General features: G+C 33.3%; 1 long non-coding RNA gene across 1 annotated transcript; it reads right to left on the reverse strand.

The window, feature by feature from the left end:
• Window positions 1-902: 902 nt before the first annotated feature.
• LOC144373741 (uncharacterized) lies at window positions 903-22,537 on the reverse strand. The gene is made up of 5 exons (XR_013433307.1): window positions 22,439-22,537; window positions 17,225-17,295; window positions 8,846-8,896; window positions 2,693-2,761; window positions 903-2,574 (listed from the first exon to the last, which is right to left on the reverse strand). It is a non-coding gene; the product is annotated as an uncharacterized LOC144373741 (long non-coding RNA).
• Window positions 22,538-22,643: the final 106 nt, after the last annotated feature.

Below are 22,643 nucleotides of genomic sequence, written 5' to 3' on the forward strand. Positions count from 1 at the left end.
TTCATATGGATTCTAATATTATTTGGACATCTGTTAAATCATTATATTTAATTGAAACACATACTTTGTAGTTGATTAATAGCTCAAGACAGTCTATAGAATATATGACATAAAATCATTATTAATCAGTACTAATGAATCTTGATTGTGAAACATGCTTCTCTGTTAAATTTTATAAAGATAAGTGAACACTAAAATACAGTCCACTTTCTATGAAATCATCATTCTTTCCTTCAGTGCATCAAAAATGTAAGCTACAGGAGAACTAGGACTTTTTTTGTGCTCTTTGATCTATTCCAATCACATGGAAAATTGCCTGGAAAGGATTAAATACATCTCTTCCTCAGAGGAAATTGAAGTGCACAGACCACCCATCTCTACTTTATTCGCTGGGTAAGACATAATGTCAACCAGAGGCTCAAATCCAGGAAACCAAGTTTGGGCTCCTGTAGTTGAAAGAAGATGTGAGGCACAGTTGGTGTTTTAGTCAGCTTTTTCACAGCTGTGACTAAAGGACCCACAGTACAATTGTAGAGGAAAAAGGGTTTATTTGAGAGCTCATGGTTTCAAAAGTCTTAGTCCATAGAAGGCTTCCCTCATTCCTTGGGGCTTGACGGGAGGCTGAGCATCAATGGCAGGAGAGGGTAACAGAGGGAAACAGCTCACATCATGGTGACCAGGAGGCAGAGAGAGAGGTCTCCACTCAAAAGATACAAATATATACCCCAAAGCCAAGTCCCAATTCCCATCTCTCCAGCCATATCCTTACCACTCCAGTTAATCCAATCAGGAATTAATTATCTGATTGGGCTAAGGCTGTAATCTAGTCATTTCTCCTCCATGCCTTCTTGCATTGTCTCACACATGAGCTTTCAGGAGACACTCCAGCTAAACCATAACAGTTGGGATAGTACATATGTTTTATTTGGAGGTAAATGTAGACAATTGCCAGTGCCTAGCTGTCGGTGCCATCCCTCAAGTCATCCATAGGCACTTTTTATAGGCAGGCCAAACAGAGAAGGCACATTACCAACAAATTACATAATGGGTGCATGCTTACAAGCAAATGAAGGTAAGTAGGCAGGCTACAGTATAATAGTACAGATTTTGAAAGAACAATTGTAATGGAAAACTTAGAAGCAAAAGGAAATATAACCCTATAATAATTTTGTCAGAATTGTTAAGTGAGCACAGAAACGTGAAGAACTAAGCACATTTTTTTTTCCATTTTGTTTGAAACATAAAGGAAAAATAAGAAATGGGTAACTCCAGTAGATAGTCAATATTTGAACAGATGGAAGATAAGGTTAAAAAAATCAATACGTCCATCTGTTTAGGTTCTGTGTTTTCTAATTAAGAAGATAATCTTCAACCTGGAAGAACAGGATAATTCGAAAATAGTTTTGGAAGTGAAATACATGATTGGAGGGGGCTTGAAAGTGACCACATACTTTTAAATGAAGTTATGTTTTCTAGCTGAGGTGCATTAGATCTCAGGACCAAAGAATTATAGAAATGACTTCAGGTAGAGAGATACCACTTGCTTTAAAGATTCATGGGAATAAGAAAGGTGATAGAAGATACACCATAAATATCATGATTTTCCCAAGGAGAAATTTGTAAAATCCAGTATTAAAAATGCCCTCATATTCAAATTCTCTCCCAATATATGCTATTTATATGATTTGTGGGGGTACTTAGCAAACATAACCAGATTCTAAGTATCATTTATTGAGACTATTGTAGCAATAATTTTTTTTTTCTCATTGGGTTTTTTTTTGGGGGGGAGAGAAGATTTATATGAATTTACTGTGATAAACTTATTGGCAAATTTTGGGTATAAATAAATAGTTATGATGAGTTTTTGAATGTTTTATAGTTAATTATAGACTTATTCTAAGGGGATTACCTAATGACAATTTAAAAAAATCTGGATAGAGTTCAAGAGTTCTGTTTTGGATATGAGATGTCCCCTGCAAAACTCACATGTGAGACAATGCAAGAAGGTTCAGAGTAGAAATGATTGGATTGTGGGAGTCAACCCAATCAGTGAATTAATCCCTGGTGGGATTAACTTAGTGGTACTAGAGGCAGGTGTAGCTGGAGGACGTGGTTAATTGGGGGCATGGTTAACGAGTATATATTTTGTATCTGGAACTGGAGTGTCTCTGTTTCACAATCACCGTGAGGTGAGCTGTTCCCTCTGCCACACTCTTCTGCCATTGTTCTGTCTAACCTCAAGCCCCAAGGAATGGATCCAGTCTCCTCCGGAATAAGGCCTCTGAAACAGTGAGCCCTCAAATAAACTTTTCCTCTCCTACAGTTGAGCTGGTCAGATTATTTAGTCACAGCAGAGAAAAAGCTGACTAAAACATGCTCCATCTTATTCAACAATTTAATAATTTTTTTTAGATCAAGATACAAAATTCAAGTTTCTCACAATGTAAATTTTGTATAATAGCTATTATGTTGATTGGCATCTCATTGAAAGTATATATTGTGAAGGAGACTGGAACTTCAGAGAACATTCCAAACCAGTGGCTAAGAAGATGAAGTAAGCAACACGTGCAAACACTGTAGAGAAAGAAAGAAAGAGAACTTGAAATATCCAGTCCCAGAAGAAACAGAGATTATAAAAGATCAGGGAAATCTGTTGCCATCTAAGGTCAAGCAGAAGGAATCCTGGACTTACTTTTTTAAGACTGGAATCCTCCCTTGTGTTTAATGTATGCCAGTCCAAAGGAAGAGTATGGGGGTGTCCCTAAGTTGCAGAAGGAGGAAGAAAGATAAGTCAGAAAGAAGAAAATGAATGTAAAACCTGTGGTGATAGTATTTCAATTTTTGGAATAATGGAAATTCAGTCAAATAGGAGTAAATTGTTATAAATAATTAGGTGAAAAATCAGTAGAAAAAATATAGAAATGAGTAACATGGTTGCTTAAAATATAGAAAATGGTCCAAAATGATTATTTTTCCCTATAAAGGACAAAATCAACAAAATTTGACTCTTATTTTGTTTTGCTAGAAGGGGCTGTATAATTTAATCTGTTGAGGATCACAGACAAGTCAAGGTGGCACCTGACACTTTGCCAGGAGGAGTGGTTTGAGAAGTAATGGCAGTGAGCTGTTAAGATGATGGAGATTCCTTAATGACTGACTGCTGTGTCTAGATTATGTCAATTAAGTTAAGCTGTGTATAATTATTAAGATGATGAGGATTCCATCCTTAATGACTGATTGCTGTAATTGGATGATGCTAAATTGAGTCAAGTTGTGTATTCAGTTATGTATATATACCTTTGCTGTCCTACAATAAAGTGGCTCCCACTGTACCAATCTTCACAAGTTGCTTGTCACTACCCTGACACCCCCCCCCAGTAATTTTGCCCAGCCAGACTGCATTAATCTGTGTTTCAATAAAACATGATCAGGTAGTGGGGATTAAGAAATAATTACAGAGAGTTTGAAGGAAGAGAATAGTGATAAGAATGGAGAAAAGAGCCAAAACCATTGGAAGGTAGACTTCACAGAACTTAGTATCCACTGACTGAAAAGAAGCAAGTGGAGTAATATGCAATCATATCTTAAAAAGGGTATAGAAAGGACAGTGATACTGCCTGGAAAAAAAGAGTGGTGTCATTAAAATATTCTTCCAGCAAGGCCAATAAGTGAGAGGAGAAAGGTAATGGCGCTTCACACATCCCAACTTGTAGGCACCTCTCCCATAGGAGAGATGTGCCTGTCTGCCCTGAAGAATAAATAGTTCAATTCAGACAAGCTTGTTTCTCTACCTGGTTCATTACATATAGATAGAGTTCATTACACATTAACTTAAATCAATAAGTGCTCATTCTTTAAAATTGCATGTTAAATTATACTCTAAACACACTTTAGGAATATTTTTCCAATCTTTTAAATTAATACTGTAACATGCATGCAAGAAAAAGAGCAGAGATTCATACGTACATGGTTTCAGTTTATGATAAATGAGCTCATCTTTAGTACCAAAATTTATAAACGAAGCATTTTCATCACCTCAGAAGACTCCTCTGAACCCTTGAAAAAAGTGCTGCTTTCAAGTAAATAATCTCTCATTTCTAACCGCCTATGGTTACATAAAGAACAATATAATATTTATTCTTTAATGTATTTCTTTTGCTAAAATTATGCTTTTGGGATTCATACATATATTTGTATATAATTATAGTGTTTTTCTTCTTATTGTATAATGTTTTATTGAGTGAATATACCACAATTCATTTATCCATTCTGACCTTGATGGACATTTTGTGAGCATTTGGAAGTTTCTAGATTTTGTATATTAGTAATTCTGCTCTTCTGAACATTCTTATATACAGTTGGGGTATGAACATATTATGCCTTTCTTTTGGGTGTGTGGTAACCAGGAGAAAAATTACTGGATCAAAATTATGCATAAGTTCAGTATAAGTGGACTGCTAGTTTTTCAAAGTGGTTGTACCATTTACAGTCTCACTAACAGATTCAGGGAGCTCAGTTTATTCCACATTCTCATTACCACTTTAAATGGTTAGAAGGTCTCATTTCAGTTTTTCTAGTGAGTGTGGGGTTTTATGTTTTGTATCTCTAACAACAGAAAAATTTGAATATTTTATTCATATTGATTTCTTAGTTATATATTCAACCTTATAAACTCTCTGTATAAAATTTCTTTATTCTACAGCTTTTTCTATTTTCTGTGGTTTGTATTAGCTCTCTATATACTAAGAATATTTATCATTTATCATATATATGTATATGTATTAACATGGACATCTTTCCCATTCTATTCTTTTTCCACTTCAGTTATTTCCTTTGTGTCTTCTCAGCAAAAAAATTCTCAACAGCAATATAATTCAATTAAAACATTTTTCTCCTTTATTATTTGCATTTGTTATATTCTTTTTAAAAACTGTACTCTAGGTCATGAAGTTGACATCATATATTATCTTCTACAAACTGTACTCTCTCTTTTGTACTTTATTCACCCACAATTCATTTTCTGGATGGGGTGATAAAATGATCAAACTTAAGTTTTTAGAAATACTGTATTTTCCGCTTTGTACAGCAGAGATACTTTTGACTACTATCTGATGTCGGTATAAGTTTTTATATGTAGTACTCTTTTCCAGATCTATTTTTACTTTGATCTAGTTTTTATCTTTGTGATAAGGCCATGGTGTTTTAATTATTATCATTTTACTTATGTCTTAATAAATGTCCATAGAAATTTCCAAGTTTATTCCTGAAGAATGCCTGTAGGTGTATTGGACTTTTGCTTTTTAATATAAATATTAAGATCAGCTTGCCAGCTCTCTCAAACACACACACACACACACACACACATACACACACACACACACACACACACACACACACACTGATGTTTTGACTGAAACTACATTGGTTTTCTAGAATTGATATTTTTGCAACACTAAGTTTTTCTGAGTATCAAGGTTCATTACATTTCACAAGATATTTTTTATTCAAATATATTTTTTTTCCTATTTAGAAGTCTGATATGTTTTGTTATACTGAGTCCTAGACATTTCCAGGATCCTGTTTTGTTTTGTTTTTGGAGGAAATTTTCAATAATATAAAAATAATACATTGTAATCCAATAATTTTATGGCTTTAGTTTTTTGCTGTGTTTATTCACAGTAGCCTTCTGGGAAATCTTACTGCATATTTTTCTTTAGTTTCTCTTATTTCTATAATCTCTTCTTTCTGCCTTTCAGTCCTTGATATTCTTTAGGGGTTGTCAAAAAGAGTTATAAACTCTACTATTCTCATTATACAGTTATGTTGTAGAAGTCTCTAAACCCATGCTGTTCAGAAATCCCTTGGGTAAGCATTTTCTGTCACAGTGGTCACCTGAGAAGTGACAGTGATGAAGTAAACCACCTGTATGTGTTGTGACAAGGGCAGGGCAGATAACCTTGGTGTTCTATTTTCCCATCAGGTATAACAGCTGTTTACTCAGATAAGTCACTAGTAGTAATAATAATTTTTAGAAAATTTCTTTCTAAATATTGATACCAGGAAGTAAAAAAACTTAATGACATACAAATAAATAATGATGAGTGCTATGAAAAATGCAAATAGCACCATTTCAAGGAGTATTATCTGCTTGGTACCAATCTTTCCCTGAATCATCCATCATGATAACAAGGAGCATAAATACAGAGGGAGATAACATTGGAGAATCAATGAGGGAAAATCAATTAAAGAATTTCAAATGCGGCCTCTTCCCTGCCCCAAATCCATGTGGACACAAGTCTCAATGTACATTTTGATGAATAAGGAAAAACATTTAATTATTTCCAGCCAGGCTGGCAAACATATCTTTTGTTATGTTGTTTTAAATATTGAGGGCCCATGCTTAAGAAAACAATAGTTCAAGGGATAATTGACTTATAATAATCTCTCAGAATGCTCACGAAGCATATACAGTGATAAAGTATAGCTTCAAGGGTATGAGTCACTTACTTCTACAATAAAAGCTGTTTTAAACTAGGAACAAACACAACCAGGGGTTGGGGGTGTGGCTCAAGCGGTAGCATGCGTTCAGCCCGCCTGGTTCAATCCTCAGCACCACATACAAACAAATGTTGTGTCCGCCGAAAAACTAAGAAATAAATATTAAAATTCTCTCTCTCTCTCTCTCTCTCTCTCTCTCTCTCTCTCTCTCTCTCTCTCTCTCTCTCTCCCTCTCTCACTCTTTCTTAAAAAAAAACACAACCAGATTTGAGCTTAGGAAAGATAAAATGCTAAAGAACCAAATTCAAACCTTCATTCTATGATTTTTGCCCACAAAGAACTAAAATGTTTATCAAGTACCTACTATACATGAAAAGAAAAAGGAAAAAAAGGAAAGAAAAAGCAAAACAAAACGTGTTTCTTCAAGTAGTTTTCATGCAGCAGACATTAAATATTCTCATTTAAAAATTGTGAGTTGTCTTTGAATTCAATTATTATTATCCTGAAGATAGCATAGAATCTGACATGCCAATTTCAGTGGGGACAAAAAAAAGCATCTACTTTCTTGTTATAAGAAAAATCTGGGACTTTTTCAATTTAATTGAAGATATATTAGAGTACTTATTCTTAATATCTTGGAGCCAGTGTTAAGGAACACTGGCTTTGCAAAATTTTAAGTGACAAATGTTATTTCAGAAAGCACAGAATAACTGGTTGAAGCAGGCACCTCTTTCATGAGACTGATTAGTTGTAAATAAGCTGTAGAGTGGATAAAGAATATTACATTCCTAGAGCTATTTGAGAGTCCTTGGGAAGGTCAATCTGTGAAAATATATATTTTCCATAGTTTTTAAATATAATTGTGACTCTAGGTCTGAAAAACAAATGCATATTTCCTATTTTCTATCTTGTTTTAGAAACAATTTTCTAAAACAAGATAGAAAACCTTCAGAATTGTGAACTTCATTGTTTTAGTTGGAAATAATGCAAAAAAAAAAAGAACTTAAGGGAACATCTTTTTCTTGCCCTTTCTGAATAATTATGCTTGTCAGCAGCATTGTTTCATGAATTAGTTCATAAAATTGTTCTATAATACTTTTTTTCATCCCTCTCTATACATAATTGGGCTAACATCATTTTGTATGCGTTCTAGAACAAGGCTGTCAAAACTCAATGGGAAGTCTAAAGAGTGTCCACATGTTAATTGAAAATAGGTAACACAAGGTAATATTTCAATCACAGATCAGAAAGCAGAAACTAAGACTTGTCAAGTAATGTTTCTGAAGTGTCTTTCCATCGATTAGTTTCTGAGATTCACAGGGAAGATTTCTTAAGAAAAAATTCCTGCTTATTTTTGAGAAAATTATGTTAAAAAAGAGAAAGCTTTGAGAAAACAGAAAGAAATTCAAAAAGAAGAAAAAAGGAACCAGCAGAAGTCTCTTGATAGTGCATTTTTACTACCAAACTACTGAAAGCTTCTGAAAGAAACTACAACACCAGTAACAGCAACCAGAGACAAATCAAGCATTTACTATCAACCATTTACCATTCAATCTACTTGACTATGTCTATTTTGAGCAGCAAGGACACTAAACAATTAACAACAAAAGCTTCTGGTGGGAAAACCATATCAAAGACTCAGTGCAATACATAAAACCAAATATCAAAGTATTTCAAATTTTAGCCTCAGCATCAATACACTTAAATTAAAATTTTTTGAATTTTATGAGCTAGTAACTAAATTCTCATTGCTAATTATGGGATACATGATAAGGCAAAGTGCCACGTTGCCTTTTCTTGCAACAATATGCAAAGTACTTTTTAAAGCCATGGTTGTTGTCAAATATTGAAGTAGTTTTTTCTTTTTTTTAAATTTTTTTTTATTGGTTGTTCAAAACATTACATAGCTCTTGACATATCTTATTTCATACATTGGATTCAAGTGGGTTAGTAGTTTTTCTTTGTTGTTCTCATGAAAATCTTTATTTTCTAACCCCCTCCTCACACACACTCTGATTTTCCATTAACCAAAGATCTAGGTGTTATTGTATTCATTTTATAAATGAGGAAATGAGGCACAGAGGAATGAAACCATTGGTCCAAGACCACACAGCTTATAAGGCAGCACACTGACACTACCACGGCCCTGCTCAAGGCCACGCCTCTTCTGGGCTACATTTCCTCTATAGGTCAGGATGGCCATTTTCCTGAGTTATGCTTCCATTCTTAATAAAAACACTATAGTGAGGTTTTTAAAATTTACATTTTAAAACCTTCATGACCCTCTGGCTATTTTTTATCCAATTTGTAAAGTAAGAATTTCTTCTGTCCATATGAAGTGGTTTACCTTATGAAATAGGCTTCTTTTCTTTTTTCTCTTTCTCTTATACATCTCAACCTAAAAATACAACAGAAGATTTTGTTAAAAGCTTTGCAATTTTCTTTGAATGTATATAGATTTTTAAATATTTTCCAAAAAGAGAAAAACTTAAATGGAAATTAAGCAGTTTATCATTTTTAACCACGCAGAATACATTTATTAATTTCTGTTTACAATTTGGTGTCTTCAAAATCCATTACTTATTGACATTCATTTATATATTCAATTTCTCATGGAAATGTTGCTTTCCTATTTCTCTGTAGATAATAAAATTCTCTTCCTAGGGTTCAAAATTACTGAATAAGTTTAGTTAATAGTTAGGTTAATTTTTAATCATTGTTTTATTTTTCCTGCAGTAAGAACTAAGATACTATAGGATGAGCCTAATACAAAGTGGAGATTTTGGTTCTCTGTCTTATTTACTTTTTGTGAGAACATAAGTTAAATGTAAGTAAAACTCAATATTCCTTTCAACACATTGAGTAAAATATACACTTGTTTTTATATATAGATAGATAAATCTAGATATAATTGATGTAAACATTAACTTCTCAGTCAGTAATACATTACGACCCATATAAATAATCCTCAATAGCCAAATATTTGTGAATAAAAGAATCTAAGGTCTTTTCGTGTCAACATTCTTCTCCTGTGTATACTTTAATTACTTCTGCATTTTTTTCTCTTTGCATACTTCTAGAATATGAAAAACACTGTACATTTGGGGCTGGGGATGTGGCTCAAGCAGTAGCGCGCTCGCCTGGCATGCGTGTGGCCCGGGTTCCATCCTCAGCACCATATACAAGGATGTTGTGTCCGCCGAAAACTAAAAAATAAATATTAAAAAATTCTCTCTTCTCTCTCTCTCTCTCTCTCTCTCTCTCTCTCTCTCTCTCTCTCTTAAAAAAAGAACTCAATAATTTGAATACTTTTAACTGAGAATCATCATTTCTATCTTCTTTTATTGTTATGCTTAATGGTTTCATCTGTCACTTCTCCTAAAAACTTTCATTTACTTAAATGTATACTTTCATTGTGGATTGTGATTCCCTTAAAATTAAATCTCATGAGGAAATCAGACATACCGTTGTGCATTTCTATCACATAATAAAGCTGGGCAGATGATGTTTATGGTGTGGTGAGACAGCTAGAGTTTGATAGCTGTAGTAAGACTAATGAAAGGAATGGCAGTTACTGATGAGCATTCACTAGGGTGACGGGGACCTGTGTTGGTCTTCCCTTTTCTTCTATTCAATAGAAATGTGTTTGACTGAAGAATTTTTCTCAGGTAGACCTTAACGGTTACTTCACTAATGATCCCAATTCCAACCAGTGACCCAGAAATGAAAGACTATATTTCACAAAACTGCTGGCCTGGACTCTAAACAAGACTCACAAAATGTCATGTCCTTGAAAACAGGAACCCCAACATGCTGGTATATGCCTGTTACTCAAAACTGAGTTCAAAAATAAAATATTGAATGGGCCACAGAAGAAGGTTATGTCTAAGTGTAAAAAAGAAACACAAATCTTTTCTCCTCTGTATGAGAAACATTAGAAAATCTGAAATGTGATATTATGTTGGTACAAGATCAACCATACAAGTCCTTTTATACACTAGTGCCATTTCAATATTATTTATGACTCCAAGGGGACTTTTCAATTTATTTTATGATTTTTAGAAGGTATGGATTTCAGAAGTCCTGCTGAATCTAGGTTTGTCCACATATAAAACAGTATTAAATCTATTTTAGCACTAACAGACAACTTAACTGATATTCTTTTATCTAAATGATGATCATGTTGACCCTCTTTATAAGAAAACTTTGCCTAAAATTTTCTGTTTCAATAAATGGCAAGGCTTTTTTTTTATTCTTGCAACCAAAGAGAAGTACAAATTAAATTTAACAAATATTGAATTTAAATATGATAATAGTATATATGAAAGATAAATGTAATAGCACTCTGCATAGATATTTTCTGGACTCTATATGCTTCTAATACTTACAGATCATAATAATGACATACTTGCTTACCCAAATATCATGGAGAATGATTGATTAATGTATCTATCCATCTATGCGTTCATTTGACTATCATGCTACAATAGTGGGTATGTAAAAGAATTACTTATGTGATTGCTGATTGCTTTGCATTGGTCTTTGCTAAGCAATTGCTGCTGAAGTGTTATTCAAAGTGCTCTACAACTTTGCCCTTCCCCCAGCAATGTATAATTTCCAGTTTTACCACATTCTCCTCACCTTTTAGAATTTTCAGATTTTATATTTTTGGGGCATTCTAACTGATATATAGAGGAATTTAATTGGATTTCAATTTATGTTTTCCTAATGACATAGATGTTAGCTCCTTCACATAAACTTGTTTGTCATGTACACAGGTTCTTTAATAAACAATGGATTCATATATTTGTCCGTTTAGTTCTAGTTAATTGTTATATTTACTTCTAATATTTTAACATGTTCAGGAGATGTCTTTTATAAGATTCATAACTTCAAAATATTTTCTCCTAGTTTGAGTTTTGCTGCCTTGTTTTATAGATAATATCTTTTGATATTCAATTTGTCTTGCTTGTTCTGTTTTGGGTTGCTTTAGACAACTTATTCAAGTGACATTTGCTTAAAGCAATGTCACAATTTTATTACTACATTTTTTCCACAAATTTTTTAGGTTTTGCTTTTATATTTTGGACTATAGTAAAATTGGACTTAAATTTTTTCTTCTTCTTCTTCTTTTTTTTTTTTTTTTTTTTTTTTTTTTTTTTTTTTTTTTTGCCAATATGTGAATAGCCAGTTTAAAACACTGGTCTTTACATTGCATTGTCTTTGCTTCATTCCTTGCAAACAATTGAGTCTATCTGTACCAATTCCTGTATTATCCATTTACTACCATTGATTTAGGTGTGTGTTATGTTGCTTCTACCAAACAAACTTTTTCTGTAAAGGACTGCATGATACATATTTTAGGCTTTGTAGGACTCATTTTTCTTTATAATTTTCATTTCCATTTTATTTTTTAAAATGTAAAAAAAATAAAAAATAAAATCAAATCAAAGGGCATTCCAGTTTGTGGTCAGTAATTAGCCTTTCAGCATGTGCTGCATTGTGTTGGCCTTCAGGGTCCTGTCTTGATTCCCAGCCTGCCAGTGACTGTGACAAATTTACATATTGTCAGTGTTTCAGTTTTGTTCTTTTATTGAAGAATAGTTTTGGCTATTGAAATTTTCTTCTTTTATATATAAATTTCAGAATGAGTTTGTTGATTTCTATAATTTTTTTCTGAAATTTCAGTTTTTGATTGACATATTGAATCTTTAGACTTATTTGGAAAAAAATTAATATCCTAAAAATATTGAGATTTCTAATCCATGACCACAAGACATCTTCTTTTATTTCTTTTTTTAAATTGAAAGAGTATCAATTTCAACACAGAACTATTATGCATATTGATTAGATTAATATGCATTTTATTGTTTATTATTATAAATCATAAAGTGGGTTTTTAGATTCCAATTTCCAGTTGTCCACTGCTAATAAAAATACAACTGATTTTTTTGTATATTAGTATTATATTCCATGAACATTATAAACTTATTCATTTGTTCTAGAAATAGTTTGTTGTTCTTTTTTTTTACTTAATCATTCTTTTAATTAAGTCATTTAATTAAACAAAAAAATTTTTACACAAATTATTGATAAATAAACACAACTTGGTTTGGAAAATGAAATACAATTTAATCATATGTATATAGTTGTATTCATAAGATAAGTTTGCTCAATGAAAAGCTATATAATAATGAGAAACATTAAAGGGTCAAATTCAAGTACAAAGGAAGACACTCCTCTGAATTTCCATGTTTCATTGAGCATCACAAACCAACAATCTTTCAGTTCTTTTCTTGTGCATTATTCTGTTTCCATATTCTCTGCATCTGATTGGATCCCTAGATTTTATTTCATTTTTGTTGTGACATTCTCCACTGATATATATCATTGGATGCTGTTTTGGGGGTTGAATGTCCTCTGGGTGACCATTCCTACCTGTAGAGCATGCAGACTTTTCCCTGTGTTTCCAAACAGAACTCAGTCGTTATACATTTTTTAATTTATTATATATGACAGCAGAATGTACAACAATTCATATTACACAATGGAGCATAATTTTTCATATATCTGGCTGTACACTAGAAATCCTTTTTTTTCAAAAATATATTTTAGTTGTATACAGACACAATATCTTTATTTTATTTGTTTTTATGCGGTACAGAGGACTGAACCAAGTTCCTCACACATGCTATGCAAACACTCTACCACCTGAGCTACAACCCCAGCCCTACAAATAGTTTTTTTTTAGTAGCTTTTTTTGAACTTCCTGTTTGGAGTTCCTAGGTAGATAGTCTGTTGTTTATCTAATGTTGCTTTCATTTCTTTCTTTTCAATATTTACACCTTTTAATCTTTGATCTGGTCACATGCACTGAGTAGGCCCTCATGTATAATACCAAATGAGTTGTGCTGGTGAGGATCAGTATCTTGTTCCTAGTCTCAGGGATGTAAAGCATTCAGAACTTCATCATGTATAAGTGCAATTGTACACAACAGGTTTTGTTTTAATTTATGATACCCTTTATCAAGTTGAGAAGTTTCCAGTTCTCCCACAGATGGGACATTTTATCATGAATAATAGTTGAAATTTGTCCTTAGAGTGATGGATTTTCAAATGCTGAACAAGACTTTACTTGTGATAAATTAGTTTGATCCCAATATATCATCCAGTTTATATATTGCTGGATTCCATTTCTAAGTTTTTTTTTATTGAGGACTTTTTGATCTTTATTGATTATGGGTATTTATTTTAATTTTATTTTTGATCAAAGTGTTTTTCTATTCTTGAGAGAATGGTTATACTGAACAGATAAAATGAGAAGAATCCTTTTTCTTCTACAGTCAAGGAGTGTGAAAAACTTGCATTGTTGCTGCCTTGAGTGTATTGCAGATTTTAGGCTGGGCTGAAGGTCTGTGGTAGAGCATTTGCCTAGCAGGCACAAGGTCCTGGGCTCAATATAGATCTCATTTCAAAAGTATATTCATATTAGATTGGAAGCATGTGTGTGTGTGTGTGTGTGTGTGTGTGTGTTTGTGTGTGTGTGTGTTTGTGTGTGTGTGTGTATGTGTGTGTGTGTCTGTTTTAAGGTTAACTGTGACTTCAGTCTAAGTATTCCACCTAGCATTATTCAGATAGACTTTTTCTTCTTGAGTGATTTCTTTGTAATTTGTGTCTTTTAATAAATTGATTCATCTAATCTAATTTGTCAAATTTGGGGTATATAATTGCATTTAATATGTCCTCAAATCTTTTTAATTTAACTTAATTAGAATATTTGGAATTTGTTTCTTCTCTCTGTTACTTGGTTTTTCTAGCCAGCATATTATTAAGTTTTTATATATTTAAAGTTTTTCTATTGAGTTTTTACTTTCACTTCATGAAGTTGTATGTTTTATTTATTTAAAATACTCTTTTTGTGTGTGTGTATAAATCAGTTACACAATAAAAAAAAAAACCACTGAGGAATTTCTGATACTGTCTTGCTCCTAAGAATGTAGATTGCCAAAGTTCTTCTGTTATTCCCTACTGTCCCCTCTTATTATGAGTTAGTATCTGGCTATCAAAGAGAACATTTGGCCTTTGGTTGTTATACTCTGTATATGAATAATACGTCAAAATACATTATATTGCCATTTATAACTATTAAGAACAAATAAAAAATAAACAAACAAAAAGAAAGTAGATTGTTATAGTTTTATATACACTGACAGAAAAACACATGCCCTTTGATCAGAGGTGGCATTTTTATTCAAGTTGAAAGCAACACCCAGAGCAGTTTCCTAGCACTGATGCTCCTGCTGCAAGACCAGATGGACCACAAGATAGAAATCCTGAAATCAAGAAAAAACTGTCTTTATAATCCTCTGGTACACTTGCTCATCCTCCCCTCCATATAAAATAGTCTGGAAACATCTTCCAGGAGAGAAGAGAGGTGTCTGTAGATTTATTAACACAGAATGTGAGCAAAGGTATTCAAGCAGGGGAATTAGGTAGTTGTATGATTCCAGGTCTTTCCAAAGGTTCTTATCTTTTTTAATATAATTTTTCATTTGTTTTAATTAGTTACACATGACAGTACAGTGATCTTGACATATCATAAATTTGAATCAGATGGCATATAATTTCTCATTTTTCTGAGTGTACAGGTTGCAGAATCACATTTTTATTTTTTTGGAGACACTAGCTTTCAAGTGTGTTTCATAAAGACTCTTGAGTGACATGATCGGAACTGTGCAAAAATATCGAGACAACAGTGGCATAATATCTTTTAATAATTATGTTAAGTTTTGTTTTTATTTTCTTGAGATGGAAGATAAGATCATAGCTGTATATAGGTCTGAATGCAAAGCAGTTAATGATATATATATATATTTCTGCCAAATCCTGTTTTATGTGTATTCTTCAATTTTTAATGTTCATTCAACGAAAATATTGTCTTTCTTTTATGATATCTTCTTCAACCCACCCATCTTAGAAGTGGGGTAATTTCCAAATATTTTTAGGATTTTTCCAGATGATTTTTGTTATTGTTTTGTAGCATAGTTACCTTATAATCAAAGGATATACATTATATAATTTCAGTTCTTTAAATTTGTATACTTTTTCAATGGCCTCAAGTATTTTTATCTTGGTGATTGTTCCCTGGGAAAAAAGTTGGATTCAACTGTTTTATTTCTGCTATTAGATTATCATTTATGACTCATTCCTATTTTTTAACAATTTTCCTCTATTTGGCATACACATCCTTAATCATTATCTTCACTACTTTAAGCTATTACTTGTCTATGCAATAAGTTACCCATTGCCTCTCCAATTCTCTTTGCTAGTGTTTTCATACTATGCAATGCAGGAAATTTTCCATTAGGTATCAATTAAGTTTTAAAATATTTAAATATAGAAAAATTACCTTTTTTATTTCTTCAATACTAGACTCTTCAAAATTTTGTTTGTTGACCTCTATTTTCTCTATTTTTATTTAGCATCATAATCTCTTTGTCTGAAAATTTTTCATATATATATATATATATATATATATATATATATATATATATAATTAGTTTAGATCTAAGAGAGTTTGGCTATTAAATATATATAGAGAGATATATGTATATATACACATATACATGAATTGAGATATATTTATATACATCTATCTCTCTATATATATGTATATACATTTCTCTCTCTCTCTCTCTCTCTCTATATATATATATATATATATATATATATATATATATATATATCATAAAAACATATGTACAAACATTCTTGTTGAGTACCTACATACAGGGGGAATTTCTAAGTCATGATTCATATTCATGTTCAATATTATTTGATAAATATACAGTCATATCTGCTTAAACTGTTTACCAGATATATACAAGAAATCTGAACTGTGCAAATCCTGAACTATCCCCACCTTTAGCTATACTTGTTATTGTCATTCCTTCTCATTTCTGTTGAATGTGAATGTTGAATTTTATTTTGAAATTAATTTTAATTTGCATGTATGTTTAGTTTTCACTTTATGGATGTCAAATTAAATAAAGCACCTTTTTATGTTTATTGACTGCTAGTATATTAGCTTTTAAAATATGCCTGCTTGCTTTTCTGCCCATCTACCTATTTCGTTTTCTGTTTTTGTCTTTCTTTTGGTTTGTTTGTTTTTTTGTTTTTCTAGTAGAAAATCTTTCAAGTCCTTATAACTTTTATTTCATTTTGTTTTCTAATGCACAGGTTAGAAATAGAACAAGCTGAAAATAAGTGAGGATATTAGCATCCTGCTCTACCAACTTCAGAAAATACTTTCAGAATTACATTACTTAGTATTATTTAGAGCAAATATCTTATATATATTTTAGCAGTTAAAGAATGCACTTAAATAATAGATATTTAACTTGTATCTGCTTTTTGTAAGAAATAGATGTCAAATATTGTTATTAAATGAAAGTATTGTAATACATTATGAGACAACTATAGCACATATACATTATTCAAAATTGTAATAGATAACTAAACTCAAATTTAACTTAAAACATCAAAAACAAGAATACCTGCTTCATTCATAGTGAGTTTAAGGCCTTTTAGGATGAATTGATTTGGATGCATTTCTACATCTATAGAGATGATTGTATAATTTTTGTTTTATTTAATTTAATTATATAATTGATTTTAAAAAATTAAGCTAGGGCTGGGGATGTGGCTAAAGCAGTAGCCCGCTTACCTGGCATGCGCACAGCCCTGGGTTCGATCCTCAGCACCACGTACAAATAAAGATGTTGTGTCCGCCAAAAACTAAAAAATAAATATTAAAAATCTCTCTCTCGCTCTCTCGCTCTCTCGCTCTCTCTCTCTCTCTCTCTCTCTCTCTCTCTCTCTCTCTCAAAAATAAATAAATAAATAATAAATAATAAAAAATTAAGCCAATTCTGGATTAAACCCAACTGAATTGTAAAATATATGTATTTTACAATTGAGTTGGTATATGTATTATGTTTAAAAGGTATAACTATTTTAAAAATTCAAATCTCCCGTACACAGGGTTCTACTGGATTTGGTTTGCTAAAATTTTATTTCAAATTTTTCATTTTCATGTCGACAAGAGTAATTTTCTCTTCTGTTAAATCCTCAGGTTTTGTGTTTAAGGTTCTGGTTTATAAGAAAAAAATGATGATAAAATCGTAGTGATTTTTTTGGTCCTTAGATGCTTTGTATAAGATTTTCATTATTTCTCTTTTGATTATTATTGAAATTCATTGCTGAAAACATCAGAGAAGAGATTTTTCTTTGTGTGAAGGTATTTTAAAGTTTTGGTTATATTATTTATATATAACTAACATATACAGAATATAAATATATTATTTATAGCTTTATATTCTTACTAAGTTAATTTGCTTATATTATCAGCCACTCAAATGCACTACAGTCATCAAGTGTATTTAGTAATTTTGTCTATCTTATTTTAGTTCTGCCATTTTTCTATTACATCTTTCAAGTCATAAAAGTAGAATTGTCACATTATTTGCAGATTAAAACTCTTGGCATAGTAAATTGTACTTCTTTATCTGTAGTAATTTTTCTTATATTAACATCTACTTTTTGTTCAGCTTCATTTAAATTAAAGGCTTCAAATTATAGCTTCTATTTATGTTTTACTACTATATAACTTTAAAACATATTTTAGCTTCCTGGCTGATTTTCTAATCCTGATATTTTTTGTCATGTAATTGTAACATTTAAAAGACACATTTCCCCTCATAGAAGACAGGTGGAATTGTTTTATGTGTGACCAGAAAGCAATTGTTGAAGTGTCCCTTCCCACAATATACATTATAGAAAGAAAGAAATTTAAATGGTTAAAAACACCCTGTTGAAACTTCCTTTCTGTTATACAGCACACTTGATGTTTTTCAAGCTTTAAATATGAATAGGAAAAATTTGTGTTTTTGTGTCCTGGATTTTATAAGAAATTCTTCTATTATCATAATGATCTTACTTTCTGGAAGGTAAAAATGTAATGGAAGACATCAAACATATCTCTATTTCCTTTACTGAAATGTATAAACAAAAAAATAGGGTGTGACATATTCACTCCGATGTAAGGAATTGTTCACTATGCCTTGCATCTGGCACTTGTAAGTGTTCCTGTTTTACTATTATTGTAATTGTCTCTGGATATCTTTTTTATTGCCACCAAAATAAAACAAATAAATAAAAACAAAAACCCATAATACACTCCCACATTCACACACAAAGACAAAAAATTACCAAAAATTCTAATAAATTTAGGAAAGAAGTTGGATCAGAATAAACCAAAAGGTGAATGAAAGGAGAAAACCATAAAATAAGCAGAAGACTGGGGGTAGGACATGACAGGGTGAGATTGGGAAAGAGCCATAAATGTGCACTTAAGACACCTAAATGTCAATACCTGCTAAAACTGGGGATCCAAATGTGGGCTCTCTGTGATTCTGAAACAACCATGTACTGCTACTGGGTAGAGGAGCAGTGCCTAAAGTTCTCTGTAGAAACTACTCAGTCCTGATTGAGTGGTATGAGAGCAGGCAGAAACAATACATGAAATAAGGGGCGGGGCTTGTTCCAGAAGAAGTTCACTTCCAAACAGAGGCTTCATTTCCACACTGGCTGGACCTGCAAGCAGCAGCATGGTAACCCAATCCAAGTTTTTAGTAGTTCTATAATTGTTCGCTATACAATTACCTCAGCTTCTCTGTACATTTTAACATTTACATGATAAAAGTTGTAAAAATATGTCTTTGAATTATCCAACAATTTTAACCATTATGCAAAGTTTAAATACTAAAAGGTCATACATTGTAAAAGAAATTCAAATTCTTGAATATGGTGAAGACAGCTACCCACAGAGAACAGAAACCACCAAGCATTGGCCCATGGCTTCCCAAGTTTCTGAACTCTCTCACTTTCTGTACTCGCTTGCCTGGGGACCAACAGTTTTGAGAGTGAGGGCAGTCCACAGACAGTGCTTTGAGCTGTGTTTATACTATTTTTCCCTAATGTACATTATATTATGAGATTAATATTTTTAAAAATATAAAATTATATTTATAGTGTATGCTATATGTGTATGCCCAAGGCCCTGTGTTAAATCTCTGTCATCAAAAATGTAAAATAAAAGCAGAAGAGAGATGGGCATGGTGGTACACACCTGTCATACCAGCATCTAAGAGGCTGAGGCAGGAGGATCATGAGTTCAAGGCCAGCCTCAGCAACTTAGCGAGGTCCTAATTAATTCAGTGAGACCCTGTCCTGAATGAAATATTAAAAATGGCTGTGGATGAATCCTGAAATCTAGAAGTCACAACGTTAATCTGCAGAAATGCTAAACCCAGGGGCTAAGTGTATTTGTAGACTATGTAACTCAGGAGGTACCTGAGGACCCAAGGTAGATCTGATAGGGATCCATGCCAGGGCTCTGGACAGGGAGTAGGACACAGTGCTGCTTCCAAAAAGCTTTCAGTTAGTGCAGAGTGCTTCAGCCCTGGCACTATTGACATTCTGGACTGTTCCAGCTGTGAGGCATGGTGTGTGCATTGCAGGAGGTTTAGCAGTGTCCCTGTCATCTACTCACTTGATGGTAGTAGCACCTATGCATAATTGTGACGAGCAAAACATTGCCATATGTCTCCCTACAGACAAATCAACTCTATCATGAATGACTGGCATAATACAAAATATTGATAATCACTATTAACAAGTACTATAATATGCCAAGTAGTGAGGAACTTTAAAATTCTCATGGAAAGATAACATCCATGAAATTTCTATATCCTGTCAGGCACAGTGGTTTACACCTATATTCCCAGCAGTTTGGGAGTCTGAGGGAGGAGGATTGAAAGTTTGAAGCAAGCCTCATGAACTTAGTGAGACCCTAAGCAATTCAGCAATTCCCTGTCTCTAAATAAAATATATAAAAGGACTGGAGATGTGGATCAGTGGATAAAATGCACCCTGAGTTCAATTCCTGGTACAAAAAAAAAAAACAAACTTGTGTTTCTTGCTGGTCACAGTGGCACATACCTATAATCTTAGCATCTTGGGAGACTGAGGATTACACATTTCATGCCAGCCTCAGCAACTTGGGAAGACCATGTCTCAAAATAATAAGAAGAAAGAGAATCAGAATAGGCTGGGGATGCTTCTCAGTGGTAGAGCACTTGCCTAGCACATGCAAGGCCCTGGGTTCCACCCTCAATACTGAAAAAAATTACATATCCTAGGTGATATTTATAATGAGAAGGAAAATGATAAGCAACATCTATACTGTTCTATGACTGTGAAACAGCTCCCAATTGTATTGGGATTCAAAGATGACCAAAATCTATCCAGTAGGTTATTTTACTGAATGCTCACAATGGTCTTCCAAATAGTTATTATAGTATGTACTGAGTGAAAAATAAACCAGAATACCCAGAAACACTATTCCTTTCAATATTAGGATGCTGAGGTTGATGCTTAATGTCTCCAAGGCTCATGTCACCATCACCACCACCCACATCCACCAAAATAATACTATCTATGCAGGGGACACACATATGTATCAACTACCTACTGTTCTAAGGTCATCAAATTATTTAATGCTCATAAATTCCTATAGTATCCTTCCATTATACAGAAGGATAAGAGAAATTAGAGATTTAGCCAAAGCTAAAGTGTTATAAATTGGTAGGTGAGGGATTTTTACCTGCATCACAAAAGTGGTTCTTCTTTCCAGCTGCACACACAGGGAGACAGATATTCAATCCTCATTATTAATAGTTTCTATGTGTGTAAATTTTCCTACCCACTATATTTAATTTGTAACCTCAAAATCAATGCTCTTGACACCTTCATGGTCCTTTATGAATATACACAGAGCAATGAAAACTTTTAGCCACCAAGTGTGCATGTACCCACCTAGATCATGCCTGACCTTCTTATTATTTCATGGTCACTATCAACATCAAGCAGCATTGATGGTGCAGGACTGAGCTATGAAAAAGACAGAAGACAGGCTACAATTGGGGGCATGCAAGATGACCATCAATAGATAAAGCTGCCTGGGCATCACTGATGTGAGGCTAAAATACTGACACGACAGTCATGTTACCCAGAGTGAGAAAGATGCCAAACTTTTTCCAGCAGCTCTTTTTTTTTTTTTTTTTTTTTTGAGGGACTGGGGTAACCCGGGATTGAACTCAGGGCCACTTGACCACTGAGCCACATCCTCAGCACTATTTTGTATTTTGTTTAGAGACAGGGTCTCACTGGGATGCTTGGTGCCTCACTAAGTTTCTGAGGTTGGCTTTGAACTTGTGATCCTCCTGCATCAGCCTCCTGAGATGCCTGGATGACAGGCATGCACCACTGTGTCTGGTCTACCCTGTACACTTCAGGGTAAAAAATGGTCACAGGTCAATCTGTAGGCAGCTGTGCACACTTCAGAGGTGCAATAGCTCTACCCTTTGCTTCAGGCCACTATGACGGTCCAACATTAGGCAGAGATAAGCCATGGACACCGCTGCCCTTTTCTTCCTGACCATGTCCATACTCAGTAGTGTATCCCAGATGGATAACACAACCCAGAATGGCGTGGCAGAAATATCTACAATGATCCCATTGAGAGAACAAAATATCAACAAAGAATGTTTCCTACATTGCAGCATCCTAATGGTTCACAGTGAGAAGAAATGCCATTTCTTTGCCTAGAATGACAAAAGGAAAAAATAATCTTCAAGATAAGACATTTTCATTTTTGAGGCACTGATCTACATTATTTGGTGACAAAAGGAGCACTCCTATGAAGAAGAGGGCCCTAGGGGGTAGCTTGAGAAATAACTCAAAAGTGTACAGTTGGGGTGGAGTATGAGTGTCTGAGTGATGGAGGGGGCTGGGGATATGCTAGGGGGGTGGTGCATACCTGTAATTCCAGCAGCTCAGGGGGCTGAAGAAGGAGGATGGCAACTTCGAGGCTGGTCTCAGCAATTTAGTGAGGCTTTAGGCAACTCAGTGAGTCCTTATCTCAAAATAAAATACAAGAAAAGGGCTGGGGATGTGGCTCAGTGGTTAAACACCATGGGGTTCAATCCCTGGTACAAGAATTAAAAAAATGTCTTATATAGAGT

This window comes from Ictidomys tridecemlineatus, unplaced genomic scaffold, assembly GCF_052094955.1.
Source record: "Ictidomys tridecemlineatus isolate mIctTri1 unplaced genomic scaffold, mIctTri1.hap1 Scaffold_474, whole genome shotgun sequence".
Classification (NCBI taxonomy): Eukaryota; Metazoa; Chordata; class Mammalia; order Rodentia; family Sciuridae; genus Ictidomys; species Ictidomys tridecemlineatus.